We start from the raw sequence: 20,860 nt of genomic DNA on the forward strand, positions 1-20,860 counted from the left end.
CCAGGAGTAGTGGAATCTATCACTGCTCTGCCACCTTCATAGTTATGAATCAGGCATTGAGACCATGTGCCATGGTCCATTCTAGGTGACCACAGTCACACACTGTAGAGTTTTCAATTTTCCATTTGTGCATCAAGTATCAACATTTAGCCATGGTTTGTACAGATGTGGTTCAGGTTTGCCCATAAGCTTCATGGAAAATCAAAGCCAGAGATATTCTGCATGGGTTTTTTCACAAGCTGCCTGTTCGTGACTTCTTATGAACTCCATTAGGAGTTGCTAACTTCAATAGAGTTGAACTTGCATTGTCCAAGGTTAAGCTTGTGGGCCTAAAAGAGTTTGCGCAACTTCAAACAGTTTTGAGAGACATTGTTGAGACCCTGATGGATGCGGAAAATTTTGTGGTTTTCCTGGATTTACTGGAACTCCAAGAGATTTGCAGCATCACGACAAATAGATGGGAGAGTGATATGCATCAGCATGAGGAGACTGTGTGTTGGGGTTGATTTGAGGGGAGTATTCAACTGGACATTAACAAATTGAGTGTGCCTACTTCTGGGCCATAGTGAGTACATTAGCTCCATCCTTGATGTCTGAAGCACTAATGCTGATGCTCCCCTGCTTGCACTCACCTTTTTCTGAATCAGGTTGACCCTTGTCCTCATCTTGACAGCTACCTTCTTCAGGAGTCCACGGAAGGTTAGTGAGCCATCCAGTTTCACTCTGAGACAGGAGTGGAGTCATGTTGTATGGTACTGCCCCAAAGGGTCATTTTCAGAATGAGCTTAGCATTCCTGTAATCAAGATAGAATGCAGTGACTTCTATTGTGGAGATTGGCTTAAACTTCCAATTTTAGAAATATTTTTCCATGGTAGTTGGATCCCTATTCAAGGTGGAGTAGATATTGTTGAATGTGGCTGCTCGCATTACCAAAGCAAGGTCATCTATATATGTAAATTGGCACAACTTCATTGATGGCATATTGGTCGAGGCATTGCCATAGAAAAGGCATCAATGATGGCCACCATCACTGATGCATTCTCCATGGCAATGTCTCTACCATTCAGAGTCCACCTGGCAACCAATCACTCTTTTCTCTTACAGTATAAGTTGTTGTTTTCCTTAATATTGGTATTCTTGCAAAGTGTCCTGATGAGTACAAAACAAAAAGCTTCAACGTCTCCTTTTTTAACAATGCACAAGTCCTGTACCACCAAACAACTATAAATATAAAAAGGTAAAAACACGTCCAAAGCTATTGTGATATTCAAAGGTGATTGAATATTAATGTCTCAGCTATTAACTCCTGGAATGGTCTATTTCCCCCCCTTGATAATGCAGGAAAGGGACTTTTATACCTTCAAGGGAATGCCATTATCTGTCTGATATTTCCGCAAACTTGATGACTCCATGATGAAGAAGGTGACTTTTACAAATGCAAGTTAGCAGCCATTTTAAAGTCAGTGGGCAGAATTATCACCCCTCCCATTGGACTAAGTTCGGGAACAGGTGTGAAAAACTATGTTTTTCCCTCCGGCTTCAATGGCGGGTTTTTGCCCCATATCATCTGCTTCCCGTCTCATTAATTATGCACACACGGGAAGCACGCTGGGTCGCTGGTGGGCAGCCTCTGATTCTCCCGTCCCGCCATCAGCTTAACAGTCCTTTGCTCCAGGCGCCATATTTAACTGACACCAGTGCACAGCTTTCTCAATCTCTCCAGCCCAGGACTGCCATAGGCAGCACAGGTGGACACAAAAGCGAAGAAGACAGCAGCCCTCAGTAACGCCTCCCTTGAAGGCCTTCAGGATGCAGTGGAGGCCTTTTGCCATGTCTTCTATCCCTGTGATGGCCACAGGAGGTCCATCAACATCACCATTTTGGCCTGGGAGACGGTGGCAGTGGTGGCCAATGCTAACGCAAGAGGTCAGCCACACAGTTCAGAAAGAGGGTGAATGATCTCATCCCACCCATTGCCCCATTCACTGCTGTATGTTCCTGCATGCCATTGTAATGTTGCGACCCTGAAGAAGTCCTTGAAGAGTTTATATGTAGCCATGGAAACACATGAGAAGCTAAAAAGGATATTGACTTTTACTTCAGAAGAAACTGCATTAGAACTATCAGTAGCAGTGAAACAATACACTGAAGCCCAGAGTGGGTTGGCAAGAAGTCAACAAAAAAATAAACAGTTGAAAGAACAACTGATTATCCTTCGAGGTCAAATGCAAAATGAATGCATAACCATTCAACAACATGAAGAAATGAAGACTGTCTTTAACAGCAGAACGAAGCCATAGCTGAAGAAACTCGAGGAAACTATGCTAAATTACAGGAAAACTCAAGATGAAGTAAGCGAGTTTCACAAAGGAAAGGAAGACCTGTTGGCATACCTTCATACGCTACAAGAATTCCTTAGGACAAAGTTTATTCCTCTGGAAAATTACGAAGAGAAGGAAAATGAATTTAATGTCGCTCTGAACAAACTGAAGAACCAGTTGGCAGAAAAGACTCAGCAGTGTTCAATATTCGAGGAAGAAGCCGAAAGCTGCCAGGAACAGACTAAAGGGCTAAAGAAGCAGCTTAATGGAAAAGAAGAAGCATTGAAAGGAAAAGCCGTGGAACTTTCCAAGCTGCAGATGGATAATGAAGCCAGGAGTAGCACAATTACTACTGAAACAAGTTAGGACTTTGCCATCGATAGACTTGGCTAACAGTGAAACCAAAATGTAGGACAAGGACAATGTTCTGCTGCAGATAGAAAAAGAAAAGACATAAATAAGATTGGAACATATAAATCTGATACTGAAATGGAAGGAACTGGAGGAAGAAAGAGCATTGGATGTCTCAGGTGTATTTTTTTTTAATTCATTCATGGGATGTGGGCTTTGCTGGCTGGGCCAGCATTTATTGCCCAACCCTAGTTGCCCTTGAGAAGGTGGTAGTAAGCTGCCTTCTTGAACTGCTGCAGTGTAGGTACACCCACTGTGCTGTCAGGAAAGGAGTTCCAGGATTCTGACCCAATGACAATGAAGGAACGGTGATATATTTTCAAGTCAGGATGGTGAGTCACTTGGAGGGGAACTTCCAGGTAGTGGTGTTCCCATGTATCTGCTGCCCTTGTCCTTCTAGATGGTAGTAGTTGCGGGTTTGGAAGGTGCTGTCTAAGGAGCCTTGGTGAATTCCTGCAGTGCATCTTGTAGATGGTACACACAGCTGCTACTGTGTTGGTGGCGAAGGGAGTGAATATTTTTGGATGTGGTGCCAATCAAGCAGGCTGTTTTGTCCTGGATAGTTTCAAGCTTCTTGAGTATTGTGAGAGCTGCACTCATCCAGGCAAGTGGGAAGTATTCCATCACACTCCTGACTTGTACCTTGGAGATGGTGAACAGGCTTTGAGGAGTCAGGAGGTGAGTTACTCATTGCAGGATTCCTAGTCTCTGACCTGCTCTTGTAACCACAGTATTTATATGGTTAGTCCAGTTTCTGGTCAATGGTAACCCCCCAGGATGTCGATAGTGGGGGTTTCAGTGATGGTAATGTCATTGAAGGTCAATGGGCGATGGTTAGACTCTCTCTTGTTGGAAATGGTCATTGCCCGACACTTGTGTGGCGCAAGTGTTACTTGCCACTTGTCAGCCTAAGAAGAGGCAAAGGAAGGGGGATGTTGTATGATATTGTATGTGCCACGAACCATTGTAAAGTAAAGGTGCTTGGCAGAGCAAGGGTTAATGTGGGACTGGAGAATAGCACCATCCATGGTATGTTGCATTGAGTCACATGGTAATAGACTGAGAGAACAATCTGTAGCCCGCCTGCATGGAGACAACAGTTCCATGCATGACCAGACCTTGGATCTGTAAATAGTTAAAGGTTAACAATAAATAGTTCATGTTTAAATATACAAGTTTCAAGATCTCATTGTTGAAACACCATAGTGCACCATATTACAACACTCAACACCCACACATGCCAGGCATCCTTATCATCAGCCTGACATGTATCTTGCTCACACTTTCTCCATCTGTCTTTATGCAGGACAAGCTCACACACACTAAAAGAGAGATCCCAGACCAAGGGGTGGAATGCTGGAATTCAGGGTTCTCACTTGTTTTGAAAATCGTGACATTGGGCTGGTTGGAGAGGATATGGACTAGGCCTGTGGCAATGGTGACGATGGCGGCAAACACCCAAGTAAGAATCCTGTACCATCTCACCCCTCACTCAACGCTACTGTGAGTGCACTGTCCTGTTTTTTTTTATTCAGCTTTCTTCACTAATCATCTCTACTTTCTTTCATAGACACCTCTGCCAAGAGCCCAAGGCCTTTAACAAGCCAGGCCCTTAGCTCCAGCCCTGAGGACACTTCAGACGAGGAACCTGAGGACAGCACCTTTGAATACCCATCACAGTGTTCACCCATACCCTCCATCAGTGCAGAGACACACACCTCAGTGGGACCTGGTTGAACGCAGCCTCTGAGTCACAATCTGGTGAGCAAAGAACACAGTTTGCTCCACAGCAGGCCGAGGCAGGGACATCCAAGTTTACCGGCACTCAGAGAACACTGGAGGCCATGATTCTGCTGAGTTCGAGTCTGATGACAAGCCACAGGACTTGGTCCTAAATCAGTTGGTGGAGCTGCAGCAACACTCAGGGGAAGATCAAGAAGAGATGTCAGTTGCATTCCTCAGATTGCAATGTACAATGGAGGAGCCCATCCACATTCAGTCTGATGTCATAGCGCTAGCATGCCGGCACTCTGAGGTCAACACTGATAGGATGGTAGCTGCCATGGAAACTTTTGTCCAGGACATCGGTTCTACATTGCTGCAGGAGCAGTACTCCATCACTGTAACCATTGGTGGCATCATCAGTGGATACACAAGAGGGATGTGGGCACCTAGATCTCACTCACGTTTCCTGAAGGAATCAGCCAGGGGTCCTCCAGCATCCACAGGGAGGAGAACCAGCAGCTGGGTACCCCAGAGCCATCCACCCAGGTGACCCTGGGACACTCCGGCCCATCCAAATTCCCTCTTCCTGTGACCTCATCACTTCTAGCCCCACAGGCCAAGGAGGGTGCACCTGCCCCACTGTAGGACACCCAAAGCAGGTTGGGCACTCCAGGTTTGGTCCTCTGGAGGACACCCACCAAGATCATCACAGCCAACAGAGTGTAGCAGTCAGTAGGTTGTCTCCGCCTCTGCTGTGGATGTCAGGCACCAGGACATAGCTGAAGGGTTAGGAAAGTTACAAAGACTTAGGAGTTCAATGATGGCACGGGCATTCATGACATGTATATAATGCACACAAATGTAAATAGAATCATACTCATTTCAGTCTCCTCTGTGTATCCCTCCTTTTTATGATGAGCTGTGTTGCTGTCAATCAGGTGCGATGCCATGGTCCCTCCCTCCACTTATCGTACAGGTCGCTATCAAGGGCCTCTTGTCAAGTAGCGTACTTCCATCTCACCACAGTGTGTGCCCCTTTTGCTCGTCATTCTTGACATTAGTGATTCCTTGACCTTAATGTTCAGTGTGCTTGTGGAAAGAGCCTGACTCATGCTTTGCAGGGTCCTGTCATGTTTATTCTTGGCTGTGTAAGATTGACGCAGAGGCGTTCTCCTATCTTGTCTGCATTCTTGAAAGGTGAAGGCATAGTGTACAAGGAGGATGTGGTTATGCTTGGAGAAGTGCCATATATCACGTTACTCTCTGTCTTCTGGCAGGGTTTTCATGCTATGAGTCCATACTCGGAACTCATGTGCGCTGCTGTCAGCCAACTGTGTTTTCAACTTTCAAAGTATACATCTGCTAAGTTCACCAATTAGTGAGGACACCGTGCAACCTCAATGTGATGAAGCTCGGCCACTGTCAGCCGCATTATTGTCCGGGCACTTGAACATCCAAGTTTATGCATCTCTCACTCTAGCTGTTTGTCTTGCAGGGACAAGGCTCTCATCACAAATTAGGAATGCAGCACCCTGCGTCCCCTCACCTCAGCACTCATCAAGGTCACTGATGCTTATTCGAAATGGTCGTTTCTGGCAAGCAATTGAGGCTTTGATCAGCCTCTGGAAGCGCATATGGTTGCTTTAGACAATGTTGGGGGGAGCAATGGGATAGGAGTGAGGATGTACTCAAGCTGAAGTGTATTCTTTATTAGCAATGACGCATGCTCTTGAGGGCTTTATGGTGTGTGTGCATTTTTGACTTGGCAAGGGCCAGGGCTGGCCACGAGGGCACAATGTCTGTGTTAAAGAGGAGGCATTTTAATGTCTGACAGGCAAGTGTTTGAAATTGGCATGCTCAGGTGGTCCACATACATATCAAGCTGAGGATAACGCAGCCCAGGAGCTCTAATTGAGAGTGTCGGATGTCAGTGTGATTTGGAAGAAGGCACGACAAACAACTGAGTCATCTCTAAAAAGATTCACAACAGCGGAACATCATCGGCTGCCTTGTCCCAAGTGTGAATTAACTGATTCACCATTGATGTTACACAGAGTGCATTGTTCTGTTGCTTCAGATGGATCTCCTTGAGGAGCCTCATCACAGCTACGCGACCACTGAGGATCAACCAACAGCTCTTGGCTCTTATAGGGTGCAGTTGCAATTGGTATACTGGAGAGACATTTGAAGTGGCAGCATCTTCTGATGCCAGGATACCCTCCTCCAGTTAGCATCTCATCTCAACAAGGACACGTGCTACCAAGGGTTCATCATTCTTCAAAGGATCAGGACAATGTGAGCCTGATGTGTAACTATTCAATCTCATATTGAAGCGTTTGGTTGAAATGACAGGAATAGCAATGCTGGTGCTGATGCTGGCCCATGATGGGATGCTCTTCCCCTGCAGCCTCATCTTCCTCAGACTCATCACCCTCATCCTCTTTGAGGTCCTCCTCATGCAGCTCCTCCATCTTGCCATCTGGCAAGTCCGCCCCACTTTGCAGTGCCAAGTTGTGCAGCGCGCAGCAAACCACAATGATCCATGACACCCTCTGGGGGCTGTATTGGAGTGCTCCGCCAGATCTGTCCAGGCATTGGATTCGCATCCTTAGGACCCCTATGGTGTGCTCCATCAATGCTCGGCTATCACCATGGGCCTTGTTGTATCGGAGTCTGAGGCTGCCACACAGGGATCATCAGCCATATCCTTTGCGGGTACCCTTTGTCACCAAGGAGCCAGTTCCGGATCCTGTGTGGTCCTTAAAAATATTTGGGATCTGCGATCTACTCAAGACATATGAGTGGCGGACGCTTCCTGGATATCTGGCGCAAACCTGCATGATCAGTTTTTGTGGCCGCAGACCAGCTGTGCCATGAGTGAGGGGTAGCCTTTTCTGTTTATGTATTCAGTGCCTGTTGCCAGGGAGCTTTTATACGAGTGCAATTGGTGTCACCCTGCACCTGTGGGAATCCGGAAATCTCAGTAAAGCCAAATGCTCTGGCGTCCTGGCTTGCTTGATCTTTGTCGAAGTTGACGTAATTGCGGGCCTTAGCGAAAAGGGCGTTTGTGACCTCATGTATGCATTTGTGCATGGACACTTGAGAGATCCCACAGAGGTCCCCAGTGGAGCCCTGGAAGGAGCCACTGGCGTAGAAGTTCAGAGCAGCCAATACTTTCAAAGCCACCAGCAATAGATGCCCTCCCAGTTCCCGTGTCGTCAAATCCTGGAGAATGTGGCAAATGTGAGTCACCAGATCCACGGACATGCGGAGCCATTGGCAACACTGGTTCTCACTCATCTGCAGATAAGATATGTGAGTTCTGTAAACCCTGGGCCTTGTGAGCCACTTCAGCACAACGTGTCTGTGAATCTCACCCCTTGCTTCCGGAGGAGGCCCTGCTGGCCCTTGGTCTTGAATGCCTTGCTCCTCTGTTTGATGATCCAGGCACCTCAATTGTGATCTTCTCCTTCTTTCCCGCCTGTAAGTGATGATGCAGGCACCATTAAATCCAGCCTCCATCTTCCTAATGGTCTCCTCTCTGCAGTATCAATGAGAAAGAGAAAAGTGTCAGCATTATTCTCCAAGGGTTCTCTTTCTGTCAATGTCTCGTCAGTGAATGTTGGTTCAAGGACTTGGTTCCCTTGTTGACAGTACTCACCCCTGAAATGATGGTCAGTGCAGCGTGCGTATCAAGGTCCCCTCCCCAACATGACCAACTGCTAGGGGATTGCTTTGGCCAGGTGTAGATCTGCCACTTACAGCCCAGGTGCTGGGAGTCTCATTCACTGCACCCTAATACTCTAACTCTAATGCTTCGTAATAAGCATGAGGGTAAATGTTCATTCAAGAAATGAGATTATTTAAGGTGGGCCTTCAGTGAACCATCTAATGACAACTTTCTAAGGCTTCTGGAGCTTGTCCATTCACCCAATTGCTATGGAGTTTGTTTTTCCTCTGGGCAATTTTCATGCTGCAAACCAACGCTTAAAACAAGGGGATCAATTAGTGTCTCCGCAAGATTAGTCTCACATGTATGGGCATCATTGCTTTGCTTTCCTGATTCCCTGTGTTGTCATTGAAAGGTTCCTAACATGTCTCAGCTATGCCTCTCTCCTCATGTGGGAATGCACAGTTTAGTTGTATTTCAATGTAAGCGTACCCCAGTGCATGCAGCTGCCCTCCAATCCACATGCAGAGCCCTCACAAGCAGGGCTTCTCCTCCTTTTAATTTTGTGCTCGCTACAGATTGGCAAATGGTGGTGCAAAGCTCTCACTGCCAGACCAGCTTGGACCCTCCATGTGTGAGTATGGAAATCCCTCCCATTGTGCCGGAGGAGCTTCATATTCTGGTTTCTCTCCCTCATGGACCTCCACATCCACCCCCTGTATCCCTTGACCCCATCATGCTTCTGCTGCATGTCTATTTGTTAACGCCTGAACATTTTGAAGCGGATGTGCCTATGGTTGGTGTAGACCTCACCCATTCCCATCTTGAGGCTACTTACACTGTTCAACATATACCACCGTCCCTGACACCCCACCACACCACACCACATGCTCATTGCATCATGTGCCTGAGTGCAACCTTACCCACTTGTAACCCCTAGAACAGGGCTAGCCCTGCAATGCCTTCCCATGCCTCAGGCCAGATCCCCCCTTGCCCAGCGCAGCCCTAACGCTGCCCATTAAAAGCTATCCCCGCCTTACTGCTGGTCTGGTAGGGAAAGAATTGCTTGTGAAATCCCCCAAATAGATGTGATGCTGCCTGCAAAGCCTGGTGCTGATTCCCGCGAGCGCTACTTAATGCAAGGCCGGTGAACTAACCTCAAAGTGATGAGCAAAGTGCAGGTCGCCAGGTGCCCGTCGCTTTTATTGTGTTGTGAAACACGTTGTTCTAATTGCGCGCCAACGTGCCTGGATGATCCAACATGAGACATGATTCTGGTGAGTAGGGCTTATAATGAGATGCAAATGCATTAAAATGATATTCCCGACATGCCTCGACGGGAAACTTGGCTCGCCATTGATGGGTGGAGCGGACGATCACAAACTGGGGCAGAAACTACCCCCCGTCAGGGGGTGTTGTGCGAGGCTGAATGGGGGCCGGCACAAACCCGATCAGCACCCCCAATCGAGTCCATGCCGCCATTTTATGTGGGTGGGCCAATTAAGGCCTGCCCAGTGTGACATCCGCCCGGAAGTGCTGAGCGCTCCCTGTGCGGGCGAGGGGGATTCCCTGAGTCGGGGCCTGCGCTCTTTCGCGCATGTGCGAAAGATTATTTTAAGGTTTAAAAGTTTAAATAAAGAAAAGAAAGTGTTTTAAGACGTATCTCCTCATGTGACAGTGTCACATGCGCTGGGACATGTCAAGGAACATTAATGAAAAAATTTATTTAATTTATAAACCCTTCATGGAACCCGATCCCGCCCGTGGCTGACGTTCCACGAAAAATGCGAAGGCTGCCTGGGCTCCTCGCTTGCCCGCCAACCTTAAGGTTGGACAGGCAGCTCAGTTAATAACTCTAATTGACACTTAAATGGCCTTAATAGGCCTTTGCCAGTTCGGCAGGCGCGAAGCTGACTCGGGTCCATGCCCGCTGTACTGAAAGTCTGAATGATGCGCCGTGACATCAGGATGCACACCCAACGTTACCACGTATCATTTTACGTGTCCGCAAGCAGGCCCCGCCCCCGCTCGCCAACCTGACAATTCTTCCCCCTGTTTTACAACAACGTAAAACCGATTTTTGGCCTTTTTAAGATATTTTACACTTCCGCCCACCATGACGCCCGTCGCAACCGGGCGTGGAAAATCCCGGCCGCAGTATTTGCTTGGCAATAGTCCTCTTCAAGAAGTTCAATATATATCTGACCAGCCGACGAAATTAAAGAGTAATATTCCTCATCACACATGAAAGATTGTGGTGAGAGTTTGATGCATTAGAATTCAATTTAATCTGAGGAAACAGGAAGGGTTTAGTACAATGAAATCCCTTTTTGGATCAGCTGTGCATTTCTTTGACCTTGACAGAAAGATGGTTTGGCTTTCCCAGCACAAACCTTATCTCGTCTCAGTCATGATCCAGTCTTTCACACCAAACAAAATTTGTTTTAATACTTTGAGATTCACTGGCATCACTAACTAGAGGTGCCATCACTTCTTCAGAGCAAAGTTCCTTGGTTCAGATCTAATTTCTACATATAAGGCTCAAGCATGTCAATCTTCACAATTGGAGCTTTTCATTGAGGGTCTGTCTTTAAATCTGTTTTTTGTCAAATGAAAGTCTTTTTACTAAAAAGAAATATTGCTTCCACCTCTGGAAAGGAGAAGCAGATGATCAGGAGTAAAAACAAGTTAAATATCTTCAAAAATAGAGTTTAGAATGGGCAGAACAGAATTGGAAGAGAATTAAAAATGTTAAATTAAGGTTATAATCAAAAGGACACTGATAGAATAGCGATGAGTCAGAAATATAGTTAAACTGATGTTTTTTCCTGTAAAACTGTCATTTCAGCTAATAATGTGGTGATAAATTTAATTTGATCTTAAGTAGCATTACTGTAATATTACTGTTTATTTCAATATTCTAATGTGTTTTTAACAACATTAAATTTTTTTTAAAAAATCATATGGTGAGGAAAGGCTTTGACATATGTCCACCTAATAGTATCACTTCATCCTAGCAAAGGCCTCCAGCTGGGCTCAAACCTATTTATTTGGCTGAGTTTAATTGAATGGTGGTTTAAATAATTGATCTGATTGGTTTCTACTTGTGTTTCATTGGGTCATTACATTGATTTTTTCCTTTTAAATTCTGCTTTCAGTTGTATCACGCTGTTTCTTCAGTCAATCAGTGATTCGCTTGCCCAGTATCACTGGAGGGGGTAGATGATATGACTGGAGAAGGCAAAAGTAAAATATTCATGACTTATCCAGATTTTTGTGAGGAGCCAGATCTCTCAAAAGATACTTTTTTCATCATTTCAGTAAACTTTCTTTGTTCACTATATATTCTCCTCCTTGATATATATTAGGTATATTCTGTTTGTTTTATGACCACTTAAGCCCAGTGAGTTACCCTGGCAGGCCATGCTGCTAAAGAAGCAGCAAGGGAGAATGCATATGATGAATAAAGGCCACTGTGCCATGAACTCACTAATGGGAAACAAAGGCTGAATTCTCTCCCCTTGATGACTTAGCAGCAGAGGAGAATTGTTCACCATCATGAATCAATGCAATTACCTCTCAAGACTTTCATTTGTTATTGGAAGGAGGATGTAGAGGATCTGTGATTCAGTGATATCACTCCTGATAGATATCAGATAGATATCAGATACACTGTTACCAGGAAGGAGCGGAATTCAGTCCTGGTGCAGCCTTTAAATGAGTGAAACTAGTTAAAGGAAAGAATTACTAATCTGCAAGAGTGTTTGAAGCAGCAGCATCTCAGCAGATGGAAGGACTCCCACATACTCAAATGTCTTTGTGAAGGTCTTTTTGGCAGTGAGGACAACTGTTGGCGACCAGTCACTGGAAGCCCAATAAGAGGTTGGCCTGGCTGTGAGAATTGGCAGAGGCAATCGGTGATGCCTTCACCAAATCAAGATGTGCCAACAATGCCAGAAGAGATTCAATGATGTAATATGTAGCTAAGCTGACACTGGTGACAATACATAGCATTCAGCACTCATGTTGCATTAGCACTTCTTTATCTATCATTCCCTTTCTTTTCCTGCACCTAGGCATCAGGAAAACCAATTAATGAAAAGAGAAATCTCTCAAAAAATACAAGCGCCATCCTGAATAACAACTTGTCAACTCACATAGCCTGCCACATGGACTTCAGTTAGTAGTTAAGGATGCTGTATTTCAAGGGGCAATGTGGAGTAAAGATTAGTTTTGAATAATAGTGTGGCACACATTGTATTGCATCAAATGCCTGTTGCAACAAATATATTTTTACTTCTCGTATTGACAGATATATAAGTGTGTGGGACAAGTATCCAAACTAGTTCTGTGCCTTTAGCATTTTCAACTCTTCCTCCAAAGCAGAAGGTGATCCATAAACCTTGCAAGAGGCATGACACTGGGGAGGAATGATCCTATTTCAAAACTCTAAGATGGTAGTAAGGGGAGGCCTTAGACACTGTAGGTAGACAGACTCCGGAGCTGCGGGAGATGACAAAGTTGAGGTGGCAACAGAAGCTTGGTAAAATCTTTAAAAATGCTCACCCTGTGTAGTTACATATTCCTGCTTTCTTAAAGTGTTGCAATGTCCTTACGCTCAACGATGACCCAGCTAATGAGAAATGGCATGCTGCGTGCAGCATTTATTTCTTGCATGGAGAGACCAATCACCCAGATGATGGGCACACCTGGATCCAAGACACCTGACAGCTCTTCTCCATCTCTTGCCTTTGGATGGGAAAGACTCCCAGAAGCTGATCTTCCTGTGACAGTTTTTTCACTGATATAAGTACTATTTCATGCCATTAAGATTCCGGGAGCACCATTACACTCACTCACCATTCAACTTCGTCTCGCTCAGGGTAGATAATGCTTAAACAGTAAGTTAGTTGCCACAAAATGTAAGCATGGTGATAAGAAGAAGGTGTAGATAGGGTGATTGGAATTTTTGACACTTTTTAGTAATTGTCATTGTGTAAAATAAACCTATCTTGAGCGCTTAGAGTTCTCAGTTTATGCAATTTTGGAGAGAAAGCAGATGTCTGCTTTATGGAAGAACTTTGCAGAAGTCTTTAATTATGAGTGACTTTGATAAGGTGAGGGGAGGCTAGACAGGTGTGGTGACTTTTTTGGTGTGTTAATCTCTATTTTTGAAACACTCGGCTATCAGTTGCGCCCTCCTTCTTTTGGCTGCTGCCTTCTGACTGTTCTGTTCCACATTCTCCTCTTCCTGAGTACCTTTTTTAGGAAGGGATGGTGTTTTATTCTCTCTTCTTCATAATCACCTTCAGTTTCAGGAAGAAGGAAACGTTTATTAGTTGTGATATCTGATTGTATGCAGCAAACCACAATGATTCTTGAGATTCTCATTGGGCTTTATTGCATATTCAGATTTATCCAAGCATCTAAAATAAGTCTTCAAGATGCCTTGAGTCTTCATGAAGGTAAATTGAAGTTGGTTTGTAAGCATTTTTGTTATTCTTTTGTGGGATGTGGGCACATTGCTGGCTAGGCCAGTATTTATTGCTCATCCTTAATTGCCCTTGAGAAGGTAGTGATGAGCCACCTTCTTGAACAACTGCAATCCATATGGTGCGTACACCCACAGTGCTTTAAGAAGGTGTCGTTATGTTTGTTTGTCTGCTTCCATTGCATAGCCTCTGAATAGAGCACCAGTGACCTTCTTGAAGCCATTGTGAATAGCTGATTGATTAATATGGCAAAGCTCACCAAATGCTGCATGAATGGCTGGTAGGTTCATCGTGTTCCCCTGGTGGAAGTCAGCTGCAGGGGGAATAATTATCTTTCTGAGTCACTTGTTGAAGAAACATCTAAGATCTTCGGTGAATCCTGAGGTGTGGATAGGAGCACACATAGAAAAGAATGTGATCCATGTCTCTGAGAGTCTCCATTCTAGCTTTGTTAATTTCTCATTTTCCTCCTCCATAGCAGCAGAAGAGAATTATTTTGTTCTGAAATCCACATCTGCAATGCTCAATAGTATTTTGAGCAAATCTCAGTAAAATTTGCAGCAAAGGTCCTGAATGAGACTTCAATTCTAAAAAAAGATCAATTTCCAGGTCAAGCAACAAAGCAATAACCATTCAGTAGCAATACACGAAATGGCCTCTACAATGTGTGTCCACCTCAGGGATAAATTACTCTAAATTTTAATATCCCTTACATATGAGGAGGAAGCAGGGAGAAAGAGAGTTGGAGGGCATAGGCAAACCACTTTGTTTCCATTTCCATGCATTGGTTCAGAATCACAGATGGTAGTAAACAGGTTTTGCCATAATGTTTAAGGTTAATTAAGGTGCAATTCTTTGAGGCTCTAAGAAGGCATTTATCTCCGTTTGATCACCCAATCTGCTACAAAATGGTGATAAAGCAGTGGAGAATTCAGGACAATTAAAGAAGATCAGGCATGAATTCAAAGAGAGTAAATTCTGTGGTGGAGTTTTCATGCTATCTCTAGCTGCCACACTTCCCATGCAAAATATGCATTGTGCATTGTGTAGTAACATCCATATGGAGGTTAAAGAATTGTAACATTTTTACCACTTGACCATGTTTCATTTGAGTAACATTTTCAGCATCTGGGCTTAGAACTACTTTCTTATTTAACCAACCTACAAAACCACCCCTGTTAAAGCTTTGAAAAAAGTGTGTTCAATGATTGATGAGACAGAATTAAAGATCTGTTTATATCTGCACTTTAGAAATACAAATTAAAATAGATCAGAGGAAGAACTGAAATGTGGGTATACTTTTATTCTAACAATCGGTGTTTTGATGAGTCGTGGGGTTAGATGTTCAAACTATAACTATGCATGATTCCAGCGGTATGATTTATCAATATATTTTTTTAATATGTATTAATGTACATGATGGCATGATGCCTCTGCAAATACATCAATATGACAAATGTACTTTATATGAAGCATCTTTCACCTTTCTTCAAAATGCTTTGCTATGCATCTTAAACATTCGCAAACCCTGCCAGAGTTTTAGCTCTAATCAGTGAAATGGGAATTTTAAATACAATAGGCAAAATATTGTGGAGAAAGACGAACGTCTTCATATAAAGGCAATGCATCTCTCTTCCGGGTTCACTGACAATGACTGAGATGTTGGGGGTAATTTTACTTTTATTGAAGGGCAGACACTGGGTGATGTTGAATTAGCAAGCTGTTGTACATTTGACTTATTCCAGTTAAAATTCCCCTATTGTGCTATCCTTTGAACTTAGAACTGGAACAAGTATTGATTTGCAGTAATAAAATTGTACTGCTGGAACTTTCTTTTGATATGTTTTATTCTATATGAGTGGAATAAACATTTTTTTCTAAACAAATTGTTATATACGGATTTAATTTTATTTACAAACTTAAACAACATATCTCACTTGCAGTTTATGACCATTATTACATACGAATTGAACTTCATGTTCAATGGTTTGGCATCATAAAGTTCTGTATTGATTAATTGGATGAGAAAAGCCAATTACTCAAAACTGTAAGATCACGGGGGAAGGAAATGTGCAGGTTTTCTCTTTGTACTATTGAGTAGTTTTATTATTCATCACACATAGCACAAAACGAATTTTCTCCTCTTGTGTTTATAGAAAACATAAATGTTGACCTTCATCTCAGAGATGTCAAAGCAAATGCAATAAAATATTGCACAGATAAATTAATTGCAAAGAAAAACAGTGTTGTTTCTTTCGAAGGCACTTAGATACGTTAATATGAATGGTGCACTGACATAACCCTTGTAGGTAAACACATTGATAATTAGCCTTTGGGTTAGGAACAACTGAAGTGCTTTGAAGATCATTAATATGCAGTATATTCCGCTCTAATAGTGTCAGAGGAGATGGATACTATGCCTTGAGTGGCTCCCATCTATGATTTTTTTAATTGCAATTTCCCTTTTAGGGTGGAGAGACTAACTAGAGATCTGTGTGTCCCTAAATGGAGAAAGTGGAGGAAAAACCAGAAGACATGTCAAGCTACTTGTGCAATGTGCTTTTTAACATCCAATTCTGATCAACACTGTCAGGAACCTAGGTAAAGGGAATTTCTTTATGGATTAGTGCATATCTAAAAATGAAGAGTGTAGAAAACCTAATAGAATAGCAGGTTGTATAAAATGAACTTACAACATCAGCTCTTTTTCAAAATGATGGATTGAGCTGATTGATTCTGTCACATTTCAAAACAAGGGCAGTGTACTATTAAAATGTTAAATTTGCTAACTTGATGATTACATCTCTCCCTTATGTTGTGATTTCTTTTCTTATGTTAGATGCCATTTTATATTACAATTTGTACATTAACTTATATTTTTGGCTGCTCACACTAGCTAAATTTGGATTTTGAAGTTTTTCAAAAAGAAAATTAACATTCTAAATGAATTACATGTTAAATGTCAAAACGAATCAAAAAATGATACTATGATCACAATGAAATCCATTATATCCATTATAAAGAGACACATTAAGGTCTAGTTGTGTTGGAATGTAAGGGTTAAACTGTATTTTTCATGCTTATACTTTTTCTCAGTTTAATTCAGATTATGATGACAGCATTTCATATAACAAGTCTTGCCACATATTGCATCAGAATATCGATGAACCTATTTTTGGAATGTAAAATGTATAAACAGTTTTCCCAATAACGCCTTCTACTACCTACAATATGGTTCAAAGTCAGATTATCTTATTGAATTAATTTTTGCAATGTTATATGGAAAAATATCAGTTGAACTTAAATCTTTCCCTCTTTTGGTACAATATTACAAAGACAAATTGATACAATCAGTTAGTTTCCTCTGTAGATTACAAAGCAAATACCAAATATAATTGAAAATATGCAGAAGCTATAAATAGAATGCATCATGGCCTGTGGTGAAAGATAAATAGATTCTCTTTTGAGGCCAACCATAACTAATTTGTGAAAGTTATATAGGCAAGCCTTCCTTATATCAAGATATTTACTTTATATTGTTGTTATCCAGGATTGACACTTTGGCTTAGAGGTAGCAATCCTGCCACTGAGTCTGAAGCTGCAGGGTTAGAGCCAAATCTCAGGCAGTCCTGGTGAGTGGAGACTAGAATATGGGGCAGGATTTTCAGAGGCAATAGGATGGGAACTGAGGCGGGCGAGCCAGGAGTCAGCAGTACCATAGGGTTTTGGGCCCTATTCTATGAATTTCTGGCTAGCAGAGGCCATGACACTGGTTCTAAATGCTGGGTTGGCAACCAGCAGATATACTTGCAGTCAGTGGGTATGGGTGTCTCCCAGTGTAAGGGGTAGGTGCCATTCCTTAGCTTTACTTGCAGCTGATATAGAAAAAAATCCATAGATATGAACTTTGGAAAAACAACAGAAAACCACAGTTGCTTAAGAGTTGAGTTAGGGCCTGCCTTGAGGAAGACCACAATAGACAGCCCGACTGTTCCCCAAGACATCAGGCTGGATTTTCACTGACTCGGAATGATTCAGGATGACTTGGGAGTCCTTTAAAAATGTTGGGAGGGTCCTAATTCTGGAATTGCCGTCCCCATTACTCAGGTTCCCAATTTTCAGGAATACTTTTTCAGGGAGTAGGCTGATTCAGGTTATGAGTCTGCCCCATGTATTCCTGGTCCGACTTGCTCCATTGTGGGGGTAGGCATGCCCTAGTCCTCCCCAATTTTTATGGAATCGGGCCAGCTTTTCAAAGAATTGTGGCTCATGGTATTTCAGAAGTTTTGTGAACCATAGTCTGCCTGAGGTAACCTTTTGAAAGGTAAATTCAAAAGGTCCTTCTCATAAACCATATGCCATGGTATGCCCCCCACACATCTTCTTTGGTCCCTTATTCTCCCCACGCTAAAGTATACCCCTTCAAAACAACACCCATGGCCCCTCATTCCCCCATGCCAAATTATGGCACTTCCATGTGCATTCACCCAATATATGTATGGACACAATGAACCCTATAGTGACCGTGGGATGAGTAAAATAAACTTTAAAGAACAATCATTCATTGATAACTTTCTACTTTCTTAAACAAATCTTTTTACTACAGCCCAATAAAAGCATCAATGATCCATACCTTTTAAAGTATCAATAATTGAAACTGCAAGCACTTGAAACATATTTTGTATAAATAAGCATTGTGAAATTGACAGCATAGATCAGAGAACCAGCACAGTCAATCAAGCATCTTTTCCATGGGGCTCAGGTTTTTAACAGGCTAATGGATTTCCGGGCTCTCAGCCAAGTCTCATTATGTATCCTTGGCTGTTATTAACTCTGTTTTTTCATTCCACAGGTGCTGCCAGACATGCTGAGTATTTCCAGCATGTACAATGTTTATTTTATACATGCAAAAGAACCATCTATTATAAGCCAATAGCCTAGCCAGGGGTAACAGCTAGTTTCTCCTAATTTTTGACCAATTTCGGAAAATGGTCGTAATGAAGGACAGCATCAGTTTCAGGCAGTATCCTTTCCATCTACACATAAATGCAGATTAAAATAGGTGGCAGGGGACGCTGGCGGGTAAGTTATCCTGCTGATTTTAACTGCCTGATTCTGCTGGGTAAATAAGTTAGAATTCACCACTCTGATTATTTTATCTTATTTCTGTTTGTGGGACCTTGCTGCATGAAAATTGCCTGTTTGCTTTTCTGTAGATTACAACAGTGGCTACACTTCAAAAGTACTTAATTAAATGTAAAGTCATTAGGGCACCCTGTGATTGGGAAAGACGCTATATAAATTTAAGTTCTTCTTTCTTTCAGTCAGTTGAACAGTGCTAGCTGTGCGCTATCACGCAAGAGCAAAAATTGGTTACAACACAAGAATCTGAATATTCTCATTTCAGATAATGGAAACAGCAGAGCTTCACATATCAGTACATTGCCTTGGGACACTTCTTCTAAGCAAGTATTTAAACTTTTTGTTAGGTATATGCCTTGTGAGATATGTTTCATTCTCCTGCATTTGTGTATCAACTGAAAATCAGCAAAGTTCCAGTTACCCAAAATACCCCAAAATTCTATCTAGACCAGAGAATCTTTACTCTGTATACCAAAGCCTGGGAATGGTGAATGATGACAGTAGGTGTTCAAAATAGAGGGAAAAAAAACTGCTCAGTAACATCAATCACCACTGAGTACAAACACCAAGAAATGCAAGTGTGGAATATGAAATATATGAAAGGAGGCTGCTACCTGAAACTATTATAAATGTAACCATATAGGACACACGTATAATTGCTATCAAAAAACACTCCTGCAGGAAAGACATCAGATCTACAAAAGAATAAACAACTCTGTTATATGCTGTTTTAATTCTCTGGAGAAAGTGTCAAGACAAAAGCAATTATTGTAACAAAAAAATGCCCTTAGAAAAGTTACGGGGCAGAAAGAGGCCATTCAGCCCATTGTGTCTGCACCGGCCAAAAAAGAAAAAGGAAAAAGAAACTAGCCGCTCATTTTAATCCTACTTTCCAGCACTGGATCCATAACCTTTGCAAGTTACAACACTCCAGGTACCATTTAAATGAGTTGAGCATTTCAACTCCAACCACCAATTCAAGCAGTGAATTCCAGGTGCCCACCATACTCTGAGTGAAAAAGACTTTCCCTATGTCCCCTCTAATCCTTCCACCAATCACTTTAAATCTATCTAAACCACATTAAATATGATAAGACAAACAAGTTTTCCAAAAAAAAAGATTTAAAGGGGGTAAAAGATTCTAATCTGAATGGGTATTGCAAGCAGCTGTAGAGAATCAAAATAATAAATGATCTGCATTGAATTATATTGCATTTCATGCAATGCAATTTATAAGATATCCGGTCAAAAGGTGACACAGTACATAATTCAAATCATAATACATAGAGATGTATTACATAATTGTTTCAATTCCTTGGGTAGAATTTTGACCTTGACATGGGTGCTCAGTGGGAGTGGGCGGGGGCAGTCGGGAAGCTGACTGCTGCCTGCGATTGGTGCCACACCACGATTTCACACTGGTGGGTTCACTAAGGCCCTCCCAGTGTAAACGCAAGCAGCAGCACTGAGCGCTGCCTGTATGGGGTACTGGGGTGAGGGAGTGCGAGCGGGCCGAGAGGGAACTTTGGCATGCGTGCGACTGAGCACTGCATAATCTTCCTGAGGCACAGAGCTTCCTCAGGGAGATGAAGAGATATATAAAAATATAATAAAAATGTAATAAAACATGTAACCCCCCCCCCCCCATGTGACTCACATGAGCAGGGACATGTTATTACTGAAAAATTAAGGTTTTTATTTTATTTTTATTTGCTTATGGAAACCTCATCCCACCCATGGACGAGGTTTCCAAAAAGTACAAAGGCCGCTTGGCCTTTTCGCTTGCCCGCCAGCTGTTAGGTTGGATGGGCAGTGAAAATTTTAAATTAATTGATTGCTTAATGGCCTTAACAGGCCTTTTAATTGTTGGCGGGCGCATTGCCGGCTCTGGCACACACCTGCCGTCCGAACTATCGTGCAACTGCACGTTGACAACTGTACGTTCAGCCAACGTCAACGCGCATCATATCACGCTCAAGCGGGTCGGGCAGGCGCCCGGCCAATGAGCGAAAGTTTCTGCCCCTTGTCATGGTAATTAAAAACCAATAAATTAGAATAGATTATTAACTTTCATGCGCCAGACTAAATACGTAATTCT

This window comes from Carcharodon carcharias, chromosome 8 (assembly GCF_017639515.1).
Source record: "Carcharodon carcharias isolate sCarCar2 chromosome 8, sCarCar2.pri, whole genome shotgun sequence".
In the NCBI taxonomy this organism is placed as follows: domain Eukaryota; kingdom Metazoa; phylum Chordata; class Chondrichthyes; order Lamniformes; family Lamnidae; genus Carcharodon; species Carcharodon carcharias.